At 37.4% G+C, this 24,532-nt stretch overlaps 1 protein-coding gene across 1 annotated transcript in view; it reads right to left on the bottom strand.

The window, feature by feature from the left end:
* LOC149533398 (myosin-3-like) overlaps positions 1 to 24,532 on the bottom strand; it is a 166,088-nt gene that overhangs the window by 70,347 nt on the left and 71,209 nt on the right. The gene's annotated exons all lie outside the window — the stretch shown is intronic.

The following is a 24,532-nucleotide window of genomic DNA, read 5'->3' as shown; positions in this document are numbered from 1 at the left end:
GTTGGATATAGAGATTATTGTTAGAAGAGCAATGCTGAAAACCATGAGCAACCAAATACTGATCAATTTTGATGTACCACGCTCAAGGGGCATGTTTGAGTCCATAGAATGCTTTCTTGAGTCTACATACTTGGTGTTCTTTGTTGCAACCTTGAAACCAAGAGGTTGTGTCATGTAGACTTCTTCTTACAACTCACCATTAAGGAAGGCACTCTTAACATCCATCTAATGGACTTTCCAACCAAACTAAGTTGCAATGGCAAGAAGACGGCAAATTGTACTCGTCTTGATAGTAGCAGCAAAAGTCTTTTCATAATCAGTGCCCTACCATTGTGTAAACCCTCGAGCAGCTAATCTGGCCTTGTATTTATTTAAGGTACCATCTACATGATACTTGACCTTATAGACCCATTTGCAATTAATGGGATTCTTCCTTGGAGTATGATTAGAGAGAACCTAGGTGAGATTCTTCATAAGACTCTGGTATTCTGCATCATTTCCCGCTATGCAATCTTTTTGACCTCTTTAAATGTGTGAGGCTCATAAATACTATGAAGGTTGGCGATGAGAGAAAAGTTAACTATATTTGGTTGATTACCCTTATTTCTAGAAGATCTACTCTTGGTGATCTCATCAAGACGAAGATTTATGGTTGTCTTAGCCCACCATTTACGTCGGAGAGTAGATGTGCCAACATCAGAAGCAATAACTAGAGCTAGAATAACTAGAGGTGGAATAAGATCTGATACAAGTAGAAGATTGGCATCATTTGGAGGAAAGTCGGGTAGTGCATCATAGAATTCAGATTATGCATTATCCCTCCTATCGAACGGACCTAATGGAATACGAACACCCAAAAACAGAGGCCCTCAAAAGTTAATCCTCTGAGTTCTACTCAAGCATGGAAGAGACAAATGGTCCTTGTTCTTCATCAAAGACAACATTATGACTGTAAATAAGACAATCAATATCTACATCAATCAGTAGCTAAGCCTTAAGGTTGTCATTGTAACTCCAACTTGAAGCATTGGGCATCTGGAATCCAAACATATGCTAAAGAGCCAAAAACTTATAGATGGTCGATCCTACGTTTGCGACCAATCTAGGCTTCCTCAGAAGTCTTCCCCTCAACAACATGGTTGGGAGTAGGAGAAAGACCACAGTAAACATTGCTTCTACCCAATATTTCTTAGGAACATTTATGTGTTCCATCATAGACTTGGCCATTTCCGTAGTGGTGTCATTACGACACTCTACAATATCATTTTGTTGAGGGGTGTATGGTGTGGTTAAATGACATTTTATGCCTTGTAGATCATAGAAAGTGGAGAAAGTAGAAGAACAAAACTCCCTCCATCATAAGACCTAAGAGATATAATACAACAACCAGACATTTTTCCTCCTAAGGCCTTGAATTTTCGGAAAACAATAAAAAAAGCCTCTAATTTCTGTTTATGAAAGTACATCCACATTTTTCTATTGAAATCATCAATAAGAAGCAACAGAAACTTGTACCTATAAGAGGAGTATTCATTGGACCACATGAATCAACATGGACCAACAGTAGTACCTTAGAGGCTCACCCTAAGTCATCATCCTTGAACAACATCTTGTGTTTCTTTCCACCCTAATAAGCTCCACAAATTCGCCAATTTTGAGCTTGAATTTCAGGTAGGCCAAGTACTTAATCATCCCAAACAAGCTAAACAAGGTAGGTAATGTTCTGGTGACCATATCATTGATGCCAAAGATTGTTGACAGAAGCTGATTTCGTTGTGAAAGTATACTCAAGAGAATCACCAGCATTCACAAGTCTATATAGACCATGATGATTGATGCCAACAGCTACAGTGGTGCATGTCACACAATCAACAATCGAACACTTGTATGAACTAAATATCACATCACATTGAGGAGAATTTTGCATGATCTGACTCAATGAGAGTAGGTTAAATCCCATGCCAAGAACATAGTATACATTGAGGGTAGTGAGATTCCTCCCACAGACTATATCTGTTCCTTACCCTTGCTGAAAATATTATACTCTTGACCTTCTCCAAATATAACTAAATGAGTAAAGGGAGAAAAATTTGTAAACCAATCACGTCTATGATTGAAATGTTGAGAAGCACCAAAATCAATATACCAAGCAGAAGATTTTACATAGTCTACAAGTCTTTTATCCATTAAGGCATAAAAGGCATACTCGTTCTTCTCTGTGTGCTCAACAACATTGGCTTTACGTTGAGAACCTCACTGCTTCTGTTGTTCAGAGCCAACCGATTGCGACAATCTTTGAGCAAATGGCCATATTTGTGACAATAATTACACTGCACCTTCTTCTTGTTTGAAGCATCCTATAACTAATTTGAGCCCTTTTCCTGAGATGGTTGAGAGTGTCGAGATTTGCAATTAACCTTGGGAAAGAATTTTGCTAAAAAGGCATGCTCTAAGGAGGAGGAGACGACACTGCTACCAAACTGTTATTTCCAATGATCCCGCTTCAAAAGTTTGGTGCATAACTCTAGAAATTGCAGATCAACCTTAGTAGAGATAATGTTGAGAGTTCCTATAAAGTTCTCATAAGATTTTGGTAGATTCTTCAAGGTGATGACTACCATATCTTTTTCCCCCATTTACCGAACAATAGCTTTTAACTAATCCTGAATGTCTTTACTCTTCATTAGATGTTCTTTTAAGGACATGCATTCATTCACCATGACGGAGAACAACTAGTTCTTCACAATGAATGCTCGACTTTAGTCAGATGTCTCATGTAACTCCGTTAAATGTTGCCATGTGTCAATTGCAGATTTGCATGAAGAAAATTTGAGACAACTAATCATTTATGACGGAGAGCTTGAGAAGCATGACAACTTCTTGATTCCGATCATCAAACTTGTCTACATCTACTTGTACTGTAGTAGGGCAAGTTTCTATGCCAAAAATAATCATCTCAGGGAGATGATATTCGAATATTGTTACCATAAGCTGCTTCTAGGTGATATAATTCTTACCATTGAATCTTCAATTGCCCTCCAACATTAAGTTGGTTGATGAGGGAATCTTGCACGTTTTCCAATGCACAAAAAATGAAAACCATAGAATAGGGAATATCACATATTCAAAACCATGAATCCCAATGCAAAAAACAAAGGCACAAAGCAAAGGCAAATGTAGGTACAAATTTCAAAAAAATGATGAAGTGCAACTGACATTGCTTTTGAGAAAAAATTTGGGCTGACCCAGAAAAGTCCAAAGACAACCCACAAACTCTTGCAAAAAAGAATAAACAATCTTAAGTAGAAATTCAAATATACTGGCACAAAAAATTAGGCACAATAATCAAGGTGCCAAGAAAATTCTGAGACCCAATTGACCTCTTGAAAAACCCACAAAATTTCAAAAATCAGATTTTGAATCCGGCACAACACCTGACAGAGTCAAAGAAAAACGTAGCCAACATCAACAAACCTTCAAAAAGTTGCAAAAAATAGGACCGTGCATGGTAAAAAATGGAGCTTAATGGTCGTGTTTGTAGATATGGAAACCCTTGATAGCACCATGAGCAGCAAACATAGCTAAGAGAGGTTTTTTAAAATGCAAGATATGTAGTAACCCACGATTTTGCAAAAAATATACCTTAGGTCACACGGTTTGCAATAATAGCAACCATTTGCAAAGACAACCACAACGATGGTCAAAGGTTGCAGAAAAAAGCCTAGAAAATGGGGAAGGGAAGCTTAAAAACAAACCACAGGTAAATAGAAAAAATGTCATTTACAAAAAACACTACAAAATAAAACCAAGCAACATGGTTTGCAAAAGAATTTTGCCTAGCAAAAACATCCGACGATTTTGTATTTTAGAAAAAATCACAAGAGATGCTATGGAATGGCCATGAAAACCCTAGTCGGGTCCTTAAAAATTTGAAAATATCAGAACTGATAATTTCCTAAGAAGTTATCAAAAATATATATTATAAATCGCTTACAATTTTTGTGCTCACTTGAGCAACAACATGACACTAGCAAGCTCATTTGAGCTCCTTACGAGCAACCAAACTAAAAACAACAATTGGAAGATAGAGAGTCGCAACTTAGAATCCACCTTTTACAACGAGACAAATACAACCAATGGAAGACCAAGTCACAACGTAGAATTCTACAAAAATGTCCCTCTGGGGATTTGAGCTAGGGTCTCCATCATGAGAACTCATTGCTTCAACCAAACAAAAACCCATGGTGAAAAATTATAAACTTTTCAAAAAACAAATACCTTGCTTTGATGCCATATTATGCAAAGTAATTGTCAAAATACTTGATGTATTAATAAATGATTAAAATCTACCTTTGCTTTGATGACATTTCCCTCTCACCTTTTTCCCAAGTTAAATCATTGGGACAACGGGTGACAAACTTGATCAACACCAACACAATGCCACATTTTCATTAACCTAGCATCTCTTCCTAGTTAAACCCATTTTGCAACCACAGGATACTTTCACTAGGATCATGGAATCTCTTGAAATCTTGCTTATAGTGCCTTCCATAAGAAAACTAGCAGCAACTGAAATCGATTCCACTAAGACCACAAAACAAAACTAACACCACAAATATTAGTCTTCCCCTATTTCCAAGCCTCCATAAGTTTCTCAATAGGATCTGATTCAAAACCATTCATACCTTCAATATAATTGTCCACATGTCCAGCTTGCAAAATGGGCCAAAGGATATTGTTATTTTTAAGTTTGTCACAGTTGTCCAACTCAGTATGAACTATTTGTTGTTGACTTAGCAATAACTTTAACAACTTCATACAGAACATACCCACGACTCATTTAGTAGCAAAGCTTGCATGCTACACCGCATTTTGCTAGTAATGACAAACCTTTTATTTGGACAACTAATGGGCTAAATTTCCCTCCATGCTATGGAAATGCCTTTAAATTTAAGAAAACAAGTAGTTTTTGTCTCTTTTTCAACATATTAAAAAAAAATTAAAATTTTTTTTTTTTTTAAATCTTATACTACCAATTTGTCAATTTTTTCCCCCATGAAATTTTTGTTGCTATTACACAAAGTACAAGCAAACTAAGAATCACAATTGGCAAACAAAAAATTGACAAGACAGCTCCCAAAACAAGACATGCATAACTAGTATGTGAATGAAGAAATCAGGCCTTGCCACTATCAGATGAGAAAATGTTTACTGCCGTAGAAATCGGAGTTCGTAATTGTTTGGAGTAATACGATGCAAATGGGACTCTAGTTTCAACATGTGGCAAAATTATACCATGGGCATTATGAATTATGCACCTGTCAAAGCAGTGCATCATCTCAACTGTGGAGATTTCAAAATCAGCTCTTAGTGGAATAAACAAAAACATCATTGTCTGAATAAAGCATTAAATATTAAGGGTTTTCAAACATTTCAATTTTCTTTTTTGACATGATCCTGTATATGAAACCTTACCAATGTGGTAAAAGAATATTTGCACCAAAGTAACAAGAATCGGAATCGGATCGGAATCGGCAAGGCCGAATCAAATCGTGAATCGGCCATGAATCGGAATCGAATCGGCCATGAATCGGAAAATTAAAAAAACCCTTGAAATTTAGTGAGTAACTTATTTCATAAACCCTTTATCGCTGATTCGATTCACCGATTCACAAAAAATCGTTTGGCTTGAATCGAATCGCCAAATCGCGTGAATCGCATGAATCGCCGTGATTCTTGGAACTATGATTTGCACTATAAAAAATGTTTCGGGTGTTGAATGTCTTTAAAACCGTCATTTTCCCAAAAGAATAATTACTGATGAAAGATTAAGAACAGGGGTTTCAGTGTGAAAAGGCACGCTGAAGAAGATATGAGTTATTTGTGAATGTTCTCAAAGCTCCAGTTCATTGTAAACAATGGTATTGAACTTTAGATAGTGGAATGAGGATCTAACTCTTGCAAGAATTTTCCCCTTTCAATGTTTCTACAAGGTACATATTTGTGACTGTCTCTTTTGCATAATCTTGCTTTAATTTCATGTTTCATTGTGTGTTTTGCAACATATACAAACAAGTAAAACTGTATAAGCCGCCCTAAGAAGTGGTATACAGTGTTGTGAAGGTGATCATAGAATTAATATATACAAGTCTATGGCGTGACAAGTGAGAAGATCATATCTCCATCAATTCACAAATCAAGTGGTATCTAAGCTAGGTTGCAAACATCCCAAAATTAGTTTGGCAGGTTATCCCATCCAAAAGAGCATGTGAGATTACCGAAAGTAGAGCAATGTCTGTGAGGAAGTACAACGTGTTTTAAAGTATGGATTCAACTAACTAACTACAATGAATCTTGGGATATATTCAATGATTTTGCTGAGCGGGGAATCAATACACTCGCATCCATGTGAGTAATCAAGGATGAAGGCTCTAATAAGCTCAATTTGTGGTTTCTTCCATTTTGAGTGCATTTCCTAATTGTTCGATAGGTGAAATGGGAATCAATCAAAGGCTCTAAGTTCCAATTTCGTTATATCCTTGAAATGTTCAAGAACATTTCTTTCGGTGGGTGCTAAATGTTGCGAGGTTTTCATACCATTGCAATATTGTAAATAGGGACCCCTATTTTTTCTTTTCGTTAGTAGGGTTTAGGTAGTAGAGTAGATTGGTGATAATTAGGAAGCCTCTCAAAATTGAAATGTTAAAACTTTGAAAAGGGCAAGAAAATTGGCTAAGCATCAAAGCAAGAGGGAAATTGTCAAATGTTGGGTTCAAGCTAGTCAATGACATTAAACAGAGGGGTAGGCTTCGTTTCAAATCATTTTCTTGGATAGGCAAGTTGTTCCAGCTTGCTAGATAAGAAGGTGAAATTCACCACCTTAGGTTACAACCTACCAGATAAAGAAGTGGAATCCACTTTCGTAGGTGGCCACCTTCAACTATCGAAGGCTTAAGGGAAAATAAAGGTCAAAATGTTACTTCTTCAAGTTTGCCAAATAAAAAGGCGGAATCCACTTCCTAAGTCCCAACTAGATAGATAACAAGATGGAATCCAGTTCCTTAAGTTACAACTTGACAAATAAAAAGGTTGAATCTACTTCCTTAATAGCAACTTGATAGATAAAAAGTTGGAATCCACTTCCTAAAGTGGCAACTTGACAAATAAAAATTGGAATCCACTTCCTTAAGCAGCAGGTTGATATATAAAAGGGATGGGAAGAGTGAGAGAAAGGAAGCACTCGATCAAGAGAACAAGAATGTACAAACAACAAAAGAAATGTTCAGAAGACAAAAAAGAAAGAAATATAACCAAATGACAAAAATAAATAAAAACATTCCTCAAGTCAAGAATGAAAAGAAATTTAAGTTCACAAAATAAAGGAATCTTATAAATTTATATAAGAACATATAAGTAATAATAAAGATGAGAGATCGACTAGAAAAATATAACATAAGCAAAACAAGCAAATATAAGCAGAGAATGTGAACAGGTAAAAGAGACCCGAGCTAGAGCTGGGTAAATTGCGACCTACTATGGCAATCCATGGTGCACCTTGCACTCTATCCATGTTGGAGAATCCTATGGATGAGAAGATAGAGTTAAAAATATAACATAAGCAAAACAATCAAGAGTACTGAAGGAAATATTGAATGAGGAATTTGGAAGTAGGCCTTCTCCAAACTATTTCTTCTCCTAGACCTATTGCTCTACATGGTGGTGGTAATGGTCAACATGAGGAAGAACCAGAAAACAAAAAAAAATTATAGAATATATTAACAAGGAGGACTACAAAATTGGGTCGCCAAAGCATGGTAGATGTGGATACTGAAGTTTCCAACTCTAAGGATAGGATGTTGTAAGAAACTAATCTGAAGTTGCCCATGCTTAAAAATTTAGAAAATGGCTACCAAAAGTCAATTAAGAGTTTTATAAAATTTGAAGGCGAGCACCTTCCTGCAAGTGATTCTTAATAAAGCTAAATAGTTGGAACATATTGAGTGTTAATGACCCCATAAAATGTCACTTCTTGAAGCAGCTTACACCTACTGAGACCCCTAGCGTAGTATTCATTCAAGAATAAAAGCAAGATGGTAATAGGCTTAAGGCCATACTTCCGAAAGTTGGGAAGCATAGTGACAATTAAGCAAGAAGGTATAAAAGGAGATATAGCAGTTAATCGAATGGACTTAAAGGGATGGTCTTTGGATGAATTTTACTTGTCTCAAATTTAGGTTCAAGAATCTTAGGAATGGTCTTGAATTCTTGGCTTTAAAAGTCTCTGGTTCAAACGATGAGCTAGAAAAGGGCTACGACTTACGAACACATTAGGGATATGAGGAGAAGCTTTGAAGATAAAAGAGTGGATAGTTAGGGGATGATTTCAATGCAGTGCTTTGCCCATTAGAGAAGTAGAAAGGTAGGATATTGTCTAATTTTGGTTTTGTTGCATTTAGAGCCTTAGGTGGATATTTAGTTGTTGCAAGCATCAAGCTAAGGTCAAGATGATCCAACTGAAATATTAGGAGAATGGATCAGGATAGCATCATATGCCATATGGGTAGGTTCTTTGTTTCCTCTAAATAGTTGTCAGATATGAATGGCTTTCATTGTTTGGTGGTTCACATCACTAGCCGATATCTATTGAATTCAATAGGAACTTAAAGCCCAACAAGACTCCCTTTAAGATGGTGTACTTTGGTATGACCATCCTAATTTTTACTAATCCTCTCTAAGTGCGGTGGAACAGGAAGTTTAGAGGAAACTAAAGTTGTTTGTCCTTCAAAAGATTCTTGGAGTAGGGTGACAGATTCAGTTTTAGAATATTTTTGTGATCGCAAACTTGTTTGAGGAAAAACCTAAGATTGGTGAGGACCAAAAAGTAGTAGAAAAGAGTATAGTTAAGTCTAATCTCTCATGGGAGTTGAGAGAGAAGAAGAAAGCCTTATTGGAGAAACAAGAAAGAGTGATTAGAATGGAAGAGATTGTTTAGCAAGAGCAAGTCAAAAAATTATGATTGGAGGACAGCAATTGGAATACCATTTTTTCCATTGGAAAGATTAGAAGACAATAATGGAGCATTCAAGAGCATAAATCCCGCACATTGAACCCTAAGATAAGGTAAAACCTGCTGAAGTTTGTAAGTCTGAGCCATATTACAAGCAAAATTCCACTTGTACATTGATTTTGGGCCCAAGAGATCCTCAATTACCTAAAATGCAGAGCCCAACCATATGAAAATTCCCGCTCAGCACTTAATTAGCACCCAAGTACAAGATGAGTTCTGATCCATTCTGAGGGCTTCAAGCCCAAGGCAATTTGAATTTCTGCCAGATCTTTGGGCTCTCATGAGATGCTTTGTAAAAATTAATTTCACTTTCCACGGGAAGGGGATGATTGGATTGGAAAGTCAAGTAGGCCAAGGAGGCTGATTAAATGAACTGCAAGCATAATAAATTAATGTCATTTGACTTAAAACGAAGTCAGCGGCCAATAGTCATCACCTTAGCATGGAGCATATGAAAAAAAGGTAGAGATATTCCAGACATCAATACAATTCAAGGCGATTAAAAGACAAGGCAGATCATTAAAGTGTGAAAATTGGAAAAGGCTCGCTGGGAATTGGAAATCAGGTAGAGGAACTTCAAACTTTTGGAGAACTCAGAATTTCATAAACCTTGTGATCAGGTGAGGTTTATAACCAGGTTTGCAGTGGTAAATTCATGAAGTCAGATGCACTGCAAGGTGCTTTGTAAAGGGAATTGAATGGTGAAACTCAGAAAGTTAGAAATCAGAATTCAAATCAGGAGTTAGGAATTGAATTAGCGCCCAAGTAATAGATGAGTTCTGATCCATCTTGGGGGTTTCAAAGCCCAAGACAATGTGAATTTCTGCCCAGATATTTGGGCTCTCATGAGATGCTTTGTAAATTCTAATTCCAATTTCCAAGGGAAAGGGATGATTGGATTGCAAGGTCAAGTAGGCTATGGAGGCTGATTAAATGAACTGCAAGCATAATAAATTAAAATCATTTGGTTTAAAATGAAGTCAGCAGCCAATAGTCATCACTTTAGCATGAGGCATATGAAAAAAGGGTGGAGATATTCCAAACACCAATCCAATTCAAGGCGATTATAAAGACAAGGCACTTCAATAAAGTGTGAAAATTACAAAAGGCTTGCTGGGAATTGAAAATCAGGTAGAGGATCAAAAATCAGAACTTCAAACTTTTGGAGAACTCAGAATTTCATAAACCTTGTGATCAGGTGAGGTTCATAACAAGGCTCGCTGTGATAAATTCATGAAATCAGATACATTGCAGGGTGCATTGTAAAGGGAATTGAATGGTAAAACTCAGAAAGTTAGAAATCAGAATTAAAATGAGGAGTTAGGAATTGCTTTAATTTTGTTCATACTTGCCATTTTTAAAAGCTAACAGAAAGTCTCTCTTTTTTTGCAAGGTAACTACGGAAGGTGTTGCTTGAGCAAGTGCATGGAGTTCGAATGAAAAAGGATTTCCCAAAATGGAGAAGGCAAACATTTCATAAGCATGGTTGATGTTCATGGGCGAGCACTTCAGCATTACAACACCGTGGACAGAATGGAAACATCTATAATGCAAATTACCAATCATTCAAGTCCTCAAGCAAGGTGAAATAAAGATGACTAACAATAAGGTGGCAAGGAGCTAAGAGATTCATGTGCAAGGATGGTGTTCGAAGCCAAGCAAATTGTAATGTCCCCTTCTCTGTGCTAGGCCTTATGGTGCCTTCTTGGTCTATCTTTCCATCCGGATAGGTGAACAGCATTTATTTTGAGGATGTCAGCCAGTTACAGGATTCTATTTGGTTTCGTTGGGGAGATATTTAAGTGTGGAGCTTCCTATAGTTAAGTCACTTTATTTTATACAATTGATTTATAAAGTTACTACATGACTTAAAGTCACTTTATGACAAAAGTAACTTAACTGACTAAACGTCGAAATTGGCTTTTATCCCACATTGCCTAGTTGTTTGTATTTCCCTCATATAGAGGTTATAAAAGCAAGGAACTACAATGGGATTCACAGCATGAAAATTTAATATTATGCAAATGAAAGGTTGTTTAAATGTGACTGGTTGCTTTGAGGACAAGACCCCTTAAGGCAATGTGAGGAGTTGGACATAACCCCAGCCTCTCATTGTAGACTTTAATCATCTTCAGAAGGTGGAGTGCAGTACGAAGATCACCATTACATGGAAATCAGCTTCTAAGAAGTAAGTTATTGGCAAGTAGTGACAATGTGTATTCTGTAACAAATGGAGAGTTAGCTTGAATCAATTTTCAATCAAGGCAAACGTGAGCAGTATTGACACAAGAAAGTCTCAGCAGTATTAACATCCACGTGAGTAACTAATAGCAGCATGGAATTCAATAGACAGATACTCACCATTTTTGCGGCATTAGGGGACAGAAAGTACTAACGCTTGAAGGAGGGGAGTCATTTGACATGTGCAAATACTCCATTCAATGGAGGGTCCGGTACAAATTGGGTGCGTTGAGTTACAGTAGGTTGCAAGCAGTGGTGAACACATTCTGCAATGGTGCAGATACCGTTGGATGACGCAACGTGGGAGAGCAAACACATTCTATAGCATCCAACATTGCATTTGCTTGAGGGCAAGCAAAATTTGGGACGGGAGGACTGTAATGTTCCTATTATAAAATAAATTTTAATCAAGCTATTGTATTTGGGCCAGTTGATTTAATATATCTCGGACCCATTTTTATTTTCTTTCCATAATTTGTGTTGTCGTCGACTACTTTTGTACACCCTCAGATAGTTTTCCCCAACGGGTATTTAAGCACAGCTTGTAGGTAGTCATTAGGTATGCAGTTTGGATTATTTTCTTTGCAATGCGAATTCTTGTTGGAGTTCACTGTTGTTCGCCATTTCGGAAGTGAAAGACCTTCCCTATTTGGTTTATCCGGTTTCGGTGGGATTTAACCCTCACCCTATTCTGTCGCCTGTAACACTTTGCTCGGATCTGACAAATCAGAGCACCATCTTTCGGCTTATATTAATTGAAGGATTATTTGTATTCAAGTTTCTATTATTGTGTCTCGATCTATTTGTGTTTATGTATGAAAGAGATTGCATTCACCATTGTGGCTCAGGTACCTAACCGTGTGGCTTTCGGACATTTTTGTACGACTCCCTCATTACCCGTATGGCCTTCATTTTTACCATCTACCCACACCATCGTACTTCCCTTCCCATCTTTCATCTATCCACCATACAACCATCTTGGCTCTCACACCATACACCCACCCATCCTTAACCACCGTACGGCCCTCCATATTCCCACCATACGGCCTCCCCACGGACATCGTACGGCCTTCATAATTATTGCAACCATACCTTCAAACCACACTACCATAACCTCATTGTATGGCAACACTAGCCCACCCCCACCGTACGACCATTCTACCACCACCGTACATCATTCCACATTCGGCCATTGTATGACCATCACGTTGTACCATACGGACTCATCCCTACGTCCCCCTGCACATCTCTTCCCTCTTCACTGTACGACCTACTTCCAACACAGCCCCTCCACCATACAATCCCCACTCAGGAACACACAGACTGCCATTAACACCTAACAATTCACTCATTGTGTTTTAGACACTACACTGCTAGCACGGAACATAACAGTAGTATCAAAGCTTTGATCCTACCAGCCTGTGAACTGTGAATGAGAATTTATAGCCGGAAGACAAGGAGAACCCATTGAGTTGATAGAATGGTGGCAGAACTGGAACCCACAACAGCCGAACTCGTGGCACTACTAAGAGAACTTGTGAGGAATCAGGCACAAATCAATAATACTCAGCGACTCATGGAAGAAACTCTCAAGAAATTGGCAGACAATAAAGTATCCAGTGAACAAAATAGTCACAGCGCGGACTTTGCATCGGATAAAGCAAACCCTCATTCTGCACATTCACAACCTTCCATGCCGTCGTTTTCCCCAAGGACGAAGGCACCACAAGGATGGAAGCGACCAACTTTTGAGGAGGTTCAAGAACAACTGAGAGAGGACTAGAAGAATGTAAATTTTGAGGAAGATATATGTTACAAAGACTACACAGATCTGAGAATGATATATTTCGGAGGCGGAAACCGAGGATATTCTAACGATGATCTCAAGAAGAAGTTCAGTAAAGTAAATTTGTCTCCATTTGATGGATTTGGATCCATATCTACGCAAGCGTGGGTAATGAAAGCCGATACTTACTTCCAGCTAAATCCTATGCCAAAAGAAGAAGCCATTAAATTTGAGGGATTACACTTGAAGGGAGTTGCAAATGAATGGTGACATCACGGCACCATCACACTAGAGCATCATCAAATAAATACCTATGCCGAATTCACTGAGAGATTGATAGATCGATTTCATGGTAAAGATCCAAAACTCAATTTCAAAGATTTGGCACAGCTAAGGCAAATTGGATCAGCTGACCAGTACATTGTGGAATTTCAAAAACTCTCTGTTTTGGTCACGAGCATTTCTGAAAGAAGACGGATAGTGCTCTTCATGGATAGGCTAACAAAACCACTGAAGGGTAGGGTAAAAGGGTTCAATCTTGCCACCCTATCGAAGGCCATTAAAAAAGCACGGTGTATGGAATCGTCGTCGACATCATCCTCTCGAGGTTACTCACATTCCAAACCGTCGATGTTTTCGAGGGAAAAAGATAATAAACCTTCACTGACAAAGCAATCGTTGGAAAAAGCTACTAGACAAGAGCTCCGAAGGACAAAACTATGTTTCAACTGCAAAGGACAATAGGAACCTAGACACAGATGCCTCAGGAAAGGAAATATCTACTATATTGAGGTTGTGTCCGATGATGAGGACGAAGAGGAAGATATACCCATTGAAGATAGCCAATCCCACGAGGAAACCAAAACGGTTAGTTTGAACCGTACGGAAAGAATTGCAGAATTGGTACGACATAGAGGAACAATTTCCCTAGCCAATAGCCCAAGGTGCACAGTGTTTCGTGTATGGGGAACCCTTCAAGGACAAAGGGTTATGGTAATGCTCACTAGCGAAGCTACTCTAAACTTCATAAACTCCTCTCTAGTAAAATGAAGAGCTCTACCTACGAAGATGCACACAAGATTTCAGGTCAAGGTTGCCGGAGGGACTCTCCTGCCCTACACACACCTTGTTCCTCAACTAAGTATCACAATGGCGAATCACACGATGACCAAGGATTTCTTCATAGTGGACCTTGATGGTATGCAGGTTATTCTAGGCATATAGTGGATGGAGACACTTGATGAATACACTCAAAGCTTCAAACGGATGGACTTCACTTTTGTTGTCGATGGAAAGAAAGTTGTTATCTGTGGAATGGCAAATGAAGTTCCGAAGGAAGTTTCTGCACATCGGATGGAAGCAGTTTTTCAGGGTGATGACGCTGCTTGGATTGCACATTATTTTGTCTCAATGGAACCTATCAAAGGGCAACGGACACCTCCCCAAGATGATGATCTCCAGAATATTTTGAGTGAACATGGTAAAGTTTTTATTGACATTCCTCCCAGCATACCACCTCATCGAGGGTTTGAACATGCTATAAAGTTGGTAGCTAGAGCCAAGCCGGTCATAACCACACCCTACTGCCATCCCAAGAAATTCAAAGATGAGATTGAAAAGAATATTCAGGAACTGTTGGAGAAAAGATGGATCCGTCCCAATTCTAGCCCCTTCGCGTCATATGTGGTCTTGGTCAAAAAGGAGGATGGGACGATGCGCATGTGTGTGGACTATCGTGCGTTGAACAAAAAAACAATAAAGAATAGATATCCCATTCCAATGATAGATGAGTTGGATGAATTACATGGCGCAGTCTATTTTTCGAAAATAGATCTTCGTTCCTGAGACCATCAGATCCACATGAGTGAGGAAGACATGGAAAAACAGCCTTTCGTTGTAACTACGTGCATTATGAGTTCCTGGTCACGCCGTTCAGATTAACAAATGCACCTACTACATTCCAATCATGCATGAATCTCATCTTCAACAAACAATTGCGTAAGTACTTACTAGTATTTTTTGATGATATTCCTATTTACAGCACGACATGGGAAAAGTGCTTGAAGCATCTCGACGAAGTCCTACGGATCATGAATGATCAATCTTTGTTCGCCAAGCGATCCAAGTGTGAATTTGGTATGACGAAAATATTGTACTTGGGGCATGTTGTTAGTAAATATGGAGTTTAAGTTCAACAGGACAAGATTCAGGCTATTATTGATTGGCCTCCTCTGAAATCACTCACGGAATTGCGAGGATTTTTTGGACTGTGCAGTTATTACCGAAAGTTTGTTAAAGGATTCTCTCAGCTCAACACACCATTAACAGATCTGACAAGAAAGGGTTTCTTCCAGTGGAATGAAAAAGCACAACTCACCTTTGATAAGCTGAAAGAAGCAATGAGCACTTGCCCCGTATTTGCATTGCCTCATTTCGCTCGACCTTTCATTCTGGAGTGCAATACATCTGGAGAAGGCATTGGCGCGGTACTAATGCAAGATAGACACCCCATAGCCTATGAGAGCATGAACCTTACACAAACAAAACGCTTATGTTCCATTTATTAGAAAGAGATGTTGGCCATCGTACATGCACTTACCAAATTCTGGCAGTATCTGGTGAGTGCCAAGTTTGTTGTTCGTAAGGATCACAATAGTCTTAGATTTTTTCTGGAGCAACGAGACATGAACGACAAGCAACAAAAATGGGTAAGCAAAGTTCAAGCTTTTGGTTTTGACATTGAATATGTGAAAGGAAAGAACAATGCGGTTGCAGATGCTTTGTCCAAGCAATCCAACTGTGAATTTGATAAAACGAAAATATTGTACTTGGGGCATGTTGTCAGTAAATATGGAGTTTAAGTTCATGAGGAGAAGATTCAGGCTATTATTGATTGGCCTCCTCTGAAATCACTCACGAAATTGCGAGGATTTTTTGGACTGTGCAGTTATTAATGAAGGTTTGCTAAAGGATTCTCTCAACTCAGCACCCCATTAACAGATCTGACAAGAAAGGGTTCCTTCCAGTGGAATGAGAAAGCACAACTCATCTTTGATAAGCTGAAAGAAGCAATGAGCACTTGCCGCGTACTTGCATTGCCTGATTTCGCTCGACCTTTCATTCTGGAGTGCCATACATCTGGAGAAGGCATTAGCACGGTACCAATGCAAGATAGACACCCCATTGCCTATGAGAGCATGAAGCTTACACAAACAGAATGCTTATATTCCATTTATGAGAAAGAGATGTTGGCCATCGTACATGCACTTACCAAATTCTGGCATTATCTGGTGAGTGCCAAGTTTGTTGTTCGTAAGAATCACAATAGTCTTAGATTTTTTCTAGAGCAACGGGACATGAACGAGAGGCAACAAAAATGGGTAAGCAAAGTTCAAGTTTTTGGTTTTGACATTGAATATGTAAAAGGAAAGAACAATGTGGTTGCAGATGCTTTGTCCAAAAAACCCGCTATCTACTTGACTGGAAAGCACATTTGTTGGTACAATATTCCAAAAACACAATTGCCTGTGAGTTAATGGATGGCAAGACCCAGGATGATTGATACAAAGTGGTGAATGATATCATTTACTATAAGAATGGGATATTTTTAGTGTTAGAATCCAAATTAAAGTAGAAAATCTTGAAGGAAGACGACTCACCCTTGGAAGGACACCCGGCTTTTCTCAAAACTTACAGACGTCTCAAGGAAACGTTTTCATGGAAGGGTCTTAAAGGAGACATATTGCAATATGTAAGAGAGTGTGTGATCTGCCAACAGAACAAATCCGAACATACTCTACCCACCGGATTACTGCAACCTCCACCAATTCCAAAACAAAAGTGGGGAAGTATCTCAATGGATTTCATTACTAGACTCCCCAAGGTGAATGGAAACGATTGTATTTACGTGGTGGTTGATTGACTGTATTCGATCTATTCTTTAAAAAAGTTTTTTGTCTACACAGGTTACCTCGAAACATTGTCAGTGATCGGGATGGAGGATTTATCAGTATCTTCTGGACAAAACTGTTTCGACTGGCAAGAACAGAATTGTCACCAAACACTAGTTATTGCCTCCCCACAGACATCGTATGACCTTCATTATTATTGCAACCATACATTCACACCACACTGCCATAACCTCACCATAAGCGAACACTAACCCCCCCTCGTACGCCATTCCACATTCGGCCATTGTAGGGTCTTCACCTGTACTGTACGAACTCATCCATACCTCCCCCTACACATCTCTTCCCTCCCCACCAACACAACCCCTCCACCATAAAGTCCCCATTCAGGAACACACAGACTGCCATTAACACCTAATAATTCGCTCATCGTCTTTTAGACACTGCACTGCTAGCACGGAACATTACATAGTTCATTTGGTGAAGCATGTAAAGATTCTGCAAATTCTGAACCCTTTTGATCAGACTTCTTTTTCAGTCTTTGATTGCTAAGAATGGTCTTCTAATAATCTGAATATTGAGGAAGTTTGACCCCTATATGTATAATCAGAACTTTTGTACTTCTCCAATGCTGATGCAAGAAGGAATAATTTGCTTTGATATAATATTGACTGAGAATATCTCTGATTTATAATTTGTTGGATATAGAGGCTTGAATGAACAAACTTAATTTTGTTTTTGTGTCCTTCAAAACTGCATCACCATCCTTCGAAATATCTAGACCAAAAGACGTCACCCTCAAAGGGCATGTCCTTTTCCTTAGTTGACTTTATATGCCTTCTCATGAATTGGCAATTTCAAGTTTAATTGCAATTAGTCACTAACACATTGTGTTAGGTTAGTGTTAATATCAAATTAATCTAGAAGGTTGTCGCCTCATAATAGGAAAGCAAGGAGTGTATATAAAGCCATTTGTAGATAATTAGAATGAGAAGAATAAATGCAACCTACAATTCCAGACCTGTGGATTATTAGGTTATATATTTAACACTCCCTTTTAAGTTGATAATCATACAGAGAGATAATATATCTAACAACATCAATACAGATGTATAAACAAGAATTAATACTCTATATATGTCTGAATCTACTTAGTATGTGATATCATAGAACACATAGTACAATGTCATATTACTAAACCTGTGATATGACAAATCACTACTACTAGTGATAAGATACAGGATAAATCTGAAGAGTAATTTAATTTCTTCATTTATCCAAGTTGTGACTCCTAGAAACTGGTATTTCTATATCACAACAAAATCCTGAGTTTAAAATCTACCAGAAAACAGGATCAACCTGGAGAATACTAAAATTCTCCCTTTATCCAAATTGTGACTCATAAACATACCATTGTTTACATCACAATATGATCTTGAACTCATCTAGATCTTACAGTAGAACTCTACTATTTAGTACATTATCTAAGAGATCGTCACCTCTCATAATGTTTTATACAAGTGTTCATTATTTTCAAAGATCGTCACCTCTAAAATAATAAATACAAATGTTGGAGCCCATAACAGTCAATAACCTGACAAAATAAAATTATTTTATTATTAATCAAGAGAGTACAAATGGATTACAACTCAACCATACCAAGTCTCCTCCTGAAGTGCTCTATCTTCACTCTAGATACAGGTTTGGTGAATATGTCTGTTGTCTGATCTGCAGTGCAAATGTATTCGAATTTTACAGAACTCCTGTCTACCATATCTCTTACATAATGGTAAGAAATTCCAATATGCTTGAACCTATCATGGAAAACTGGATTCACTGAGAAATTAACGAACTCTAATTATCGCAATGAATACTCATAGGATTCATGGCTTGCCCAAATAATCCAACGAGCAACTTCCTCAGCCAGACTGCTTCTCCAAAGGCCATCGTTGCTGCAATGTATTCGGCTTCCGTGGAGCTCTAAGCTATTGAAGACTGTTTTCTACATATCCAAGATATCATTGCTAATCGTAAACTCAAACAGCATCCTGAAATACTTTTCCTATCTTTAACACTTCCACCCTAATATGAAACAATGAATCCATGTAAGTCTAAAGCAACTTTCTCGCATTTGAGTCCAAAATTAACAGTGCCTTGTAAGTATTTCATAATGTGTTTAACTGCAACTAGGTGAATCTCCTTTGGTTCACACATAAACTGAATTAAGGCATTAACTGCATATCAAATATCTGGTCTTGTATTTACTAAGTACATAAGAGACCCAATCATCTGTCTGTAGAGAGTAGAATGTATGCAATGTGATTCTGCTGCTGCTTCCTTCAATTTATGTAGATTAGCCTATATTGGAGATGACACAGGTTTGCAATTCCACATTCCAAATCTCTTCAAAATGTTTGTTGTATACTTTCCTTGATTAACTATGATACTGTCAGAATTTTGTCATACTTCCAATCCTAGGAAGTAGTGAAGGAGTCCCAAATCTTTCATTTCAAATTCTCTAGTTAGATCTTTCTTGCACTGATTTATGAGATGAACATTCCCTATTATTAGTAAATCATTGACATACAGTATCAAAATTACCATATCATCTTTATGTCTTTTATAATATAAATTTGGATCAACTTCATTCTTGGAGAATCCTAAGCTGGTGAGATACTTATCAATTCTTTCATACCAGGCCCTAGGAGCCTGTTTAAGCCCATAGAAAGCTTTCTTGAGCCTATAAACAAAAGCATTAGGTTCATGAGTTTCAAATCCTTAAGGTCGCTCTAGATATACATCTTCTGTAATCTTTCCATTTAGGAATGCTATGTTTACATCCATCTAATGTACCTTCCATCCCTTTGATGCGGCAATTGCAAAGACTGCTCTTACAGAGGTATATCTGGCAACAGGAGCAAAGGTTTCTTCATAATCAATCCCTTCTTTCTAAGAAAATCCTCTGGCTACAAATTTGGCTTTATACTTCTCAATACCACCACCACCAGCATGTTTTATTTTAAATATCCATTTGGACGAAACAACAGATTTTCCTTTAGGTCTTGGAACAATTTCCCAAACATCATTTTTCATGATAGATTGGTATTCTTCTATCATAGCTTCTTTCCAAGCTGTATGTTTAATAGCATCAAAAGGATTGGTTGGTTCTGTTTTGGATAAATCACTCATGTTTGTTGTGAAACTAGAGAATCTTTTAGGTCTTTTGCTTTCTCTGACTGTTTCGAAAGGTGCAACAAAGTCTTGAGTTGCTTCAACTGATTTAATGGCCCAAAGTGGTCTTTTCTTTGAATTTTTTTCGAGGTTCATATTTTGAATTTCATCTTCGATTTCTTCTAAGTTCTCCCTCTGGGACCCAGATTCACTATTACTTTAAAAACTAGATAAAGGAGAAGGTTCATCAAAACTTATGACTCTTTTGAATGCAAAATCTTCTTCAAAGATTACATCCCTACTAAGTTCAATGCTTTTCTGTCCAGGTGTGAAAATCATATATGCTTTAGATGTTTCACTATACCATACAAAAATACCTTTCCTCTCAGAGGGTTCTAACTTGGTTCTCTTTTCTTTTAGAACATGGATATATACAGGACATCCAAAATTCTAAGATGACTTATATTGGGTTTTATTTTAGTAAATACTTCTTCAGGGGTTTTGTCTTTAAGATAAGAGTGAGGGCTTCTGTTTTGAATATATACAGCAATACAAGAGGGTTCTACCCAAAGATAATATTCTAGATTTTGGTCAAAAATCATAGCTCTAGCAGCTCCTATAATTGTCCTGTACTTTCTTTCTGCTACCCCATTTTGTTCTGGATTATAAGGAACAATGTACTCTCTCTTAATCCCTGATTTTTTACAAAACTTTTTAAACAAGTCTGAGGTATATTCTAAGGGTTTTAATTTTATGTCATGAAAAATTTTCAGTTAATGCTTTGAATTCTTTAAATCTTTGTAGGATTTCTTCTAATTCCTTGTATTTTAAAAAGTAAATCCACGTTTTCGTAGAGAATTCATCTATGAACAAGATATAATACAAGAATCCTCCAAGAGAAGGAACATACATAGGTCCACATAAATCTGAATAAATTAATTCTAGTACATTATTTGTTTTCCTAGTACTATCATGAAAGGGACTTCTCGTGTTCTTATCCAGAGCACACCCTTTGCAAATACTCGTGTGGTCTTTATTTAGTTTAAGTAATCTAGTAACCATCTTTTCCATAGTTGATAAATTTTTGAAATTTAGATGCCCTTATCTTCTGTGTCATATTTTTTTTATATCTGTAGCTTTATGAACTAGGACTTGAATAGATTGACTAGATTCTGTATTCAATTCATACAAATATCTTTTTCTTTGACCAATTAACTTTGTTTTCTTGATGGAGGAGTTCTTAGCCCAAGTTAATACTTTGCCATCCACGAATGCAACATTGTGTCCATCATCTTCAAGTGTTGTAATAGAGATTAGGTTTCTTTTAATTCCTAGTACATAGAGTACACCTTTAAGAAGAATTGTATTTCTTGATTTTAGTTTCAAAGTACAATTTCCAATTCTTTCAACGGAGTGTGTTGAATTATCACCAATTGTAACTTCACCGTTAACCTTCTTTGATAAAGAGTCTAGGGTTTCTTTGTATCCCATTATATGTCTAGAAGATCTGCTATCAATTACCCATGCTTTATTTGAAATTTCATTTGATAGAGAGGAATACAAAACATGGTTTTCAGGATCATAAGCATCTTCTTCTCGAATAACATTTGTATAGTTTGCTTGTTGTTTGGAATTTTCAAGACAATTAGATTTGTAGTGTCCAAATTTTTCACATTTGAAACACTTTATTTTAGATAGGTCTTTCTTGGGTTTTCTATTCTTTTGATTTCCCTTTTTCTTCTTGAAATGCTTCTACCATCCCTTATAGGAGTTCATATTAAGAACGTGAGGTTCTTCATCTTTTGTTTTCAGTTTCCCTCCTTTCTTTAATTTTCTAGATTCCTCTTGAAAACAATCGTTCTTGAGTCAGTTAAAGTCCATAAGATTATCTCTAGCACTTATGCCTTGTGCAAATGTCTCCCATGAATCTGGCAATCCATCTATAGCCATAAGTGTTAGTTTTGTGTCACTAATGGTGGTTCATATACTTGATAGTTCATCTCTAATGCCAGCAACTCTTAGGAAGTAAGAATTTATCTATTCTCCTTTCTTTATCTAAATGTGATTCAATTGCCTTTTTAGTGCAAGAACCCTAGTTGCATCGTTTACTTCATATGCATTTCGTAATGCATTCATCATATCAAAGGCAGTTTGATGTTTTGTAAGCATAGGTACGATATCATTTTTTACTCCATCCAAGATGATTTGAATAGCTTTTCTATTTCCTCTGCTCCAGATAGATTTGTAAGGTTCAACTGAGGGTTGTTTGGATGCTCCATCAACAAATTGTTTTACATCGTTCTCTTCAAGAATCATCATGATTCTGAATTTCCAGGCTTCAAGTGTTATTTCCCATCAAACCTGTCCTCGAGTCTGATTGTGTATGCCATTGAAGATAGGAGAAAGTTCATAAATATATCTGAAGTCTGATAACTGAATTTTGCAAAGCCCTAGGTTTGATAACTTGGCTCTGATACCATGTAAAGATTCTGCAAATTCTGAACCCTTTTGATCAGACTTCTTTTTCAGTCTTTGATTGCTAAGAAAGGTCTTCTAATAATCTGAATATTGAGGAAGTTTGACCCCTATATATATAATCAGAACTTCTGTACTTCTTCAATGCTGATGCAAGAAGGAATAATTTGGTTTGATATGATATTGACTGACAATATCTCTGATTTATAATTTGCTGGATAGAGATGCTTGAATGAGCAGACTTAATTTTTTTTTGTGTCCTCCAAAACTGCATCACCATCCTTCTAAATTTCTAGACCAAAAGACGTCACCCTCAAAGGGCATGTCCTTTTCCTTACTCGACTTTACTTATGCCTTCTCATGAATCGGCAATTTCAAGTTTAATTGCAGTTAGTCACTAACACACACATTGTGTTAGGTTAGTGTTAATATCAAATTAATCTGGAAGGTTGCCACTTCGTAATAGGAAAGCAAGTAGCGTATATAAAGCCATTTGTAGATAATTAGAATGAGAAGAATAAATGCAACCTGCACTTCCAGACCTGTGGATGATCAGGTTATATATTTAACAAAGCAGGGATTGGTTTAGTTCCACCTCACCATGAATAGTCTTCTTGCATTGCTTTAGTTAGATTAGCTTCCTATAATCTTAATATTTTTGCAATTTGTTTCACTAGTAGTAGTTAGGGAATCATCATTGCTAAATCATCTCCATTTGCAAGGTTGATAGATTGCCCATTCAATCAATAATGTAGGTCCTTGCATACGAACAAACCATATCATAAAATTGCGTTATGTCTAATAATAATAGCAACCTTGGTGTCACCTGTATGATCTTTTTGCACTCTTTTCATGTGTGGTGTCTTTGTTCAAGACAAGATTAGATTTTTAGTGTTTCATCCTACATGTTAGACTAGTCATAAAACTTACATCGACAGGAGTATTGGAAGGATTTTTGGCATTGGAAATCACTAAATCCTCCTATTGATGATCCTAAAGATTAGTGGGCCTCCTTGCAATGAAAGTTGGATAGGTGGACTCTAAAGGAGGGGCATAGAGGATAGTATGATGTGTGGCCATAGTGGAAGCATTTCTATTTCTGATAACTGGTTTCAATTGTTACTTCTCCTAAGGGAAGGATATTATGGTTGCCAAACAGATTTTGTTGAACTCGGAGCTTCCTAAGGCTAAAGCCTTTTTATGGGTCATTTGAAGGCAAAGGGCCCTTATGTAGGGCAGATTGCACATCTTGGGGAAGGTTGGCCCTCCAAGATGCATCTTATGTGTGTGTGAAAAGGAAAACAACAATTAATTTTTCTTACGCTGTCCCTTTCCAAGACAACTTTGGTCATTCGTTTTGCTTTGGTGGAGAATGAGTTGGCTTATGTCTTTGAACGTTCCCTCTCTTTTGGAGTGTTGGTGCTTGAAGCATAAGGGCCCTACAATGAGATACCTTTGTATGGTTGGGCCAATCATAGATCGGAACAATTCATATGATTGTGAATGGACAAGAAGAGTATGTTATGAAATATATCATTTTGCCATTTATTGCATTGTGTGATTCTATCTATCTCTAGGCGTTCATGTTATGTCATTTATCATTTATACTTATTCACCACTACTTGAATGTGCAACCCATTATGTCATTGCCTAAGTTCAAAACATGACATCTAAGTAAGAATAGGTGGGATGGGAGCATAATGGATCATACCTTCCACCAATGGTAGTGGTAACTAACAGTGACATCGAGGGCAATAACGAAGTGACTGGAGAGGACCAATTGACAAGATTTGGTTGAGGCATAGGACGTGTTGGTTAATGAGTATGTGCAATAGGAGGCTCAAGAAACAGCGGTCCCCATAGGCATGGTACGTGACAAACTCC

This window comes from Cupressus sempervirens, chromosome 10 (genome assembly GCF_028749045.1).
Source record: "Cupressus sempervirens isolate cs-2001-9-10 chromosome 10, ASM2874904v1, whole genome shotgun sequence".
Taxonomy (NCBI): domain Eukaryota; kingdom Viridiplantae; phylum Streptophyta; class Pinopsida; order Cupressales; family Cupressaceae; genus Cupressus; species Cupressus sempervirens.
This window is presented reverse-complemented; position numbering and strand designations above follow the sequence as displayed.